Raw genomic sequence first — 6,267 nt, forward strand, 5'->3', positions numbered from 1 at the left:
GCTCCACACCCAGCCATGATGCCCCCCGCGTGGGAAATGTATCACCACCATGGTCGCCACTGTGAACCGCTGCGGCTGATGGTTGAGAAAGAGGCGACGACCCTCCCAGCCACGCCATCGACCAGAAGCCGGCACACCGCAAGCAGCCACACGTCGCTCGACACCACGCCGACCAGCGGGGATGATACGTCTCAAACGTATCTATACTTTTTTATGCTCCATGCTTATTTTACACCAATTTCTATATGTTTTGTTTAAACTTCGTTTTACTTTTATACTTTTTCGGAACTAACCTATTAACAAGATGCCACAGTGACAGTTCCCTGTTTTATGTTGTTTTTGTATTTCAGAAAAGTTGATTAAAATAAATCTATGTTAACTTTAATAGAGATGGAAGGAGTACGTGCCATAGACCAAATCGATGCTACAGCTCTCATCTGAATGAAGACTCTGAACTTGCGGCCCCTCCAAACGAGTTGTCCAATTACAACACTGCAAGGAGTCTTGCTCCGGTGCTCCCCACTAACACAAGTTGAGAGGGTTTTTTTTTTTCCAACCTTAGGCCCGCTGACCCATGTCCATCCAATGTATGTCTATATGTATACATAAGGTATTTCCGTTCCTGATTTGGGGACAAATTGGTGAGGCGACGTATGTGAAGATGCGCTCGACCATTTTATATGTCCTGCCTATTTTGTACCCCACGTCATCGTAGTAGTACACTATATGTACAAGATAACGCGGGTCATACGGGCCTCTAGAGGGTCGTACGTATATATCAGATTTTTGAATTTTACGAAGAGGTATGAGAAAATCTCAACCGTCCTTGTTTTTGACGCGGCATGACATTTGCCAGGGGGAGCACCGAAGGAGAAGTGCACTGCAAGATAGGTACAAGTTTGCAGCCACGTGCATGATTTGGAATTTTGAGCTCAGCATCATGACGAATAAAGTTAGGTATAAAGTTAGGTTGTCTGTGTTGTGAGTTACTGAGTTGTGACCGTAACAATATTATTTTCAATTATTTGTACAGAAAACTGTTGTCGGTAGGTAGGCAGCTGGTTCTTCCCCTTCTTCCTCCGCTTGCTGAAGTCGTTAACAATACTCTATTGCGCAGCCTCTCTCAACCTCTCTATGTACCCACCATCCCATCGTTGAGTACGAACATAGAGAGCTCGTTGTAGGAGCAAGAGGAATAGCCATGGCCCAAGTCCTCGTCAAGAGGGCATGCGCAAAGCTCAGATCCGCCATAGAAGATGAAGCCGTAGTGGATCTGAACTTCACGGGTGACCTGCGGGAGATGTTGCAGGCGCTCGAGTACATCCAGTCGGGGCTAGAGAAAACCGAGTTGCAGCTGTTCAGGCATTATGATACTAAATCTATTAGGTGGGCAAGTCTGAATGCTGCCAAGAAGGCCAGCTACTGCGTCATGGAAATGATCGACGAGTTGCAATACACGGGGTCACCAGCTCCTGCAAAGGTACGATATATCACGCCAGTCTTTGGGGAGTAAATTAATTTCACTTTGTACCGACTGACCGATAGAGAATATTTCATGTGAAGATTTAGTTTGTCAGCACCAATGTACTGAATCTAGTTTAGCCCGATCGACTTTGTTCATGCTGTGGTTTCTGGCTAGCTAGGTCGTCGATGAGCCTATAAAGGCGAGCCAACCCTGCCACTTTGGAAATAATAGTTATAGATTGTTAAACATGGTTTTTTAATGATTTTTAACACGGTATTTTTTTGAAGATTTTTTAACACGGTACATTGTGGATATTTGGTATTTAAATTGTATGCTTTAGAGATGAAAATCCATAAATGAGATAGAACTATTCAATCTCGACTAGATGAGTTGATGTTTTATATATATTAACAAATGATGGAGAATATTGTAGATGACAAGGATGTTCCCCAGCCTGTCCAGCAAGAAAAATGCCATGGCCACCAAGGTGGAGGACATGAAGGATGATGTGATCAGCCTAAAGGAGACGTGGAATCATTTCGCTCGTGCTTTCAGCCAGGAGCGACAAGAACGTAGGGATGAACCAGGAACATTACTACTAGGTTTTGAGGAACCATCGGTTATCGGAAGGGGGGCAGATAAACAGAGGATAATTGATGTGATGCTATCTACTGCAAGCAACATCAGACAAGGCCTCCCCAGTTGTATTATTCTTCCAATCTTTGGGCTCCTAGGCAGCGGCAAGACACGCTTGGCACAAATGGTTTTCAATGACGATACCCACTTCCTCCAAGAATACAACATTCGTGTATGGGTCCATGTCTCGCTGGAACTCGACTTTCATAGAATAAGCGAGTCTATACTCTCTCAGGTGATGTCTAATTCAGATGTGGTGCCGGTGGGGCTGGAAAGTATAATGAAGCGCCTTCACGGGCTACTTAATGGTAAGAAGGCGATCCTTGTTCTGGATGACCTGTGGGAGGAGGATTCCATTCAGTTGCATCTCCTAAAGTCCATGCTCTCCTTCTTGGGCGATAAGGTGGTTGTGATAGTGACCACACGCAATCAAGCCATTGCCAGGAAAATATGTGCCGTTGTTCAGCCATACAGGCTAAATCCCTTGGGTGGTGACACATGCTGGGAGATAATCAAGAAATTAATTTGTTTTGAAGAAGGAGACGAAGAGTTGGTGAAGATAGGAAGGAGGATCGCAAGCAGGAGCTGGGGTGTTCCACTGAAAGCTCTACAATATGCTAGTATGCTGGTAGGTTCACGAGATTCAACAGAATGGGAAAATATCATGGAAACAAATGTCTCCTATATACCAAGAGCTTTCTTAGATACTTTCATTTTAAGCTACATGAGTATGCCACCAGAGTTGAGGCTATGTTTTGATTATTATTGTGATATTTTTCCAAACGGTCAGAATATAGTCAAAGATGACCTGGTTCATCAATGGATCGCTCTTGATTTCATTGAGCCATCCGAAAGATCGTCTGCCACACAGATTGCTGAGGGGTATATTACCAGGCTTTTGGACATGTCATTCTTTCAAACTGTAGAGTCAGACCCGGTGAGTAATTATTACTACCCTTGTTTACAAAATTTGGCATAATTTAGAGGGACAAAGTTAAAGTAGTACTTGATTGAATTCTACCATACTTTCTCTCTCTAGATAGATTAACATTACGCCGGTTTACTTGAGAGGTATGTGCATAGATAAGGTATTGGTAAATTGGAGCACATATACATCTTGGCAATGCACCTAAATTTTCACATGTCAATATATTTCTTAAAAAGATGATGAGCCTCAAGACCCTGCTCTTGTAGAAAATTGGAAATACCAGCTAAACAACTTTTTTATGATATGGTGAATATATTAATATCGCGAACCAGCTAAGCATTACAACTCAAAATTCACAATATACCTAGGTTGTACTTTTTTTGCAGTTCAATGCACGTTTTGCGATGCATATTATACTTCTATGCTCACGCTAGCATAACTTGTTGCAGGCCAGTGGAAATGGCAATAAGGTTGCGGCTATCTTCAGTATGCACAATATGGTGCATGACTTCGCAAGCTATATCTCGAGAGACAACGGTTCAGCATATATGCACTACAGGCTAGTCACCAATTGCCGTGGGGAACTTGATGACAATGATGGTCTAAGGGCGCTGCGCTGTGTAGGCTGTAGCAAAGTGGAGTTTGATGATGGCTCGTTCTCATCCAAGAGGTCCCTCCATGTCCTGGAACTAGAAGAGAGCTCCGTGTCGAAGCTACCTGCCTCCATCTGGCAACTGAGGCACTTGGGGTATCTTAAGATATCAGATTTTTCTGGATTGGCAACTCTGCCAGAGTCATTTGGTGATCTAAATAATCTACTCCACATCGACTTATCTGGCTGCTCTGGACTGGTAAATCTACCGGAATCATTTGGAAAGCTAATGCTTTTAGTGCATGTCAACTTGTCAGGCTGCTCTGGGCTAGTAACTCTGCCTGAATCATTTGGGAAGCTAATAAGTTTAGTGCATGTCAACTTGTCAGGCTGCTCTGGGCTAGTAACTCTGCCTGGATCATTTGGGAAGCTAATACGTTTAGTGCATGTCAACTTGTCAGGCTGCTCTGGGCTAGTAACTCTGCTTGAATCATTTGGGAAGCTAATACGTTTAGTGCATGTCAACTTGTCAGGCTGCTCTGGGCTAGTAACTCTGCCAGAATCATTTGGGAAGCTAATAAATTTAGTGCATGTCAACTTGTTAGGCTGCTTTGGGCTAGTAACTCTGCCTGAATCATTTGGGAAGCTAATAAGTTTAGTGCATGTCAACTTGTCAGGCTGCTCTGGGCTAGTAACTCTGCCTGAATCATTTGGGAAGCTAATAAGTTTAGTGCATGTCAACTTGTCAGGCTGCTCTGGGCTAATAACTCTGCCAGGCTCATCTGGGAAGCTAATAAAGTTGTTGCACATCGACTTATCAGGCTGCTCTGGACTGATAAATCTACCAGAATCATTTGGGAATCTCATGAACTTGTTCCAGCTCAATCTATCACGCTGCCATCAACTGGCAGAAATTCCGGTACCACTCCAGAAGTTGGACAAGCTGGTACACCTGGATTTATCATTCTGGACTAGTTTTGAAGGGATCGGAAAACTCCTTGGTAGTCTCACCAATCTGAAACATCTCAACTTGTCAAACCCTTGCTGTTATCTTGCTCAACAGCGCTCCCATCTCAAAGAGCTAAAAGATGGTTTGTGTAAGCTCACCTGCCTTCGGTATCTGAACTTGTCAATGTGCCTGAATCCTATCTTCTACTACCAGTCAGAAGAAGACAATCTCCAATACATTGAATCCTGTATCAGCGGCCTTTCAAGTCTAGAGCATTTGGACCTCTCATATAACACATTTCTTTTTGATCTACCTCAAAGTCTAGGTGACCTCGACAGTCTACACACACTGGACCTCTCAGGCTGCATCAGACTGAAGAGGATAGGCAATATGAGGTCTCTCAAGTTTATAGCTCTGAGGAACTGCAGGGGTCTGCAAAGCTGCAACTTTGTGGTTTCTGTTGACGAAGATGCTTTAGCATATAGCAATAGCAACCTTATTCAGCTGGAGGAAGTAGATTGCGAAGAGCTCCACATAAGCTGCCTTGAAAACGTCAGGTATACAGAGGAAGCAGAGAAAATCAAATTAGTGGAGAAACAAAAGCTTGAAAAATTGAAGCTTTCTTGGACTTTGGACTCGGTCAGATCAGTACAGGACAGCGCTTTGTTAGGGCAATTTGTGCCACCACCTTATTTAAAATGCCTTGAGGTAGATGGTTATAACGGCTCATGTACCTGGGTGACCTCACCTCTCTCCACGAACTCAAGATGATCCGCTGCAAACAACTCAATTCGTTGCCGGATAGCATTCAGAAACTCACCAACATGAAGGACCTGTGTATTCTTGAATCCCCGGAGCTGGAGAAGTGGTGTCAAGTAGAGGAGAACAAGAAAATGCTGGCGCACATCCCCAAGAAAATTTATGAGTATGTACCGCCACATTGCTCACCATTTTATTGTTATCTTCTGTTTTACACTCATTTTTCATTGTTGGTTCATGTATTACTGGCCCAAGTTTCTTATTAGGAAAATTGTGTAGCCATCATTGATCTCATCTCCAATAATTTTGTGCATGGAAGATCAAAGTGTTGACCCTTGTTCATTTTGCAGAGAATATGCTAGTACTAGCACGCCAGAGATCGAGGAGGATGGCAGATCGATCAATGCGGTCAAGGCGGCATAGAAAATATCCACGTCGACGGATTGTACATGGTTGTTGCGATGGAAACAAATTTCGAAGCAGAATGCCATTTGGTATTCAGCAGCTATTCTTGCACCATATGTTCCATTGGTAGTCACTGTCAGCCAGCAATACATGATGATTTCGGGATCTTATTTTCTCATTCATGTAAAATGTGACCGTTGAATATGAACTCTTTATCTTGCTTATTTGCGGTGTGATGCCCTCGCAATTGTCGCCCAATGTAAGTTTATAATAAGCATGCAATTAAATTAGTTTGGTGACATATCAGCTCAGAAGATAGAGGTTCACATAATTAAGAAATCACAAGGTAAGAAGGTACATGTAGAATGTTCTTTTTCTGGCATATAAAAGTTCGTCCAAAAAATACTCTCGTTGTTTCTAAATACTAGCAATTCAGTTTGAAGTGACAGGAAGTATATGATTTTTGGTTGTCGGTACAAGCTTTAATTCCATCTCCAGCTGGTTCCTGCAAAGTGAAGTTCACGTGCTAAACT

The 6,267-nt window shown here is 43.1% G+C and overlaps 1 pseudogene; it reads left to right on the forward strand.

The window, feature by feature from the left end:
- The first annotated feature begins 1,201 nt into the window (after nucleotides 1–1,201).
- LOC124670480 lies at nucleotides 1,202–5,752 on the forward strand (annotated as a pseudogene).
- Nucleotides 5,753–6,267: the final 515 nt, after the last annotated feature.

The sequence above is a fragment of the Lolium rigidum genome, chromosome 7 (assembly GCF_022539505.1).
Source record: "Lolium rigidum isolate FL_2022 chromosome 7, APGP_CSIRO_Lrig_0.1, whole genome shotgun sequence".
Lineage (NCBI taxonomy): Eukaryota > Viridiplantae > Streptophyta > Magnoliopsida > Poales > Poaceae > Lolium > Lolium rigidum.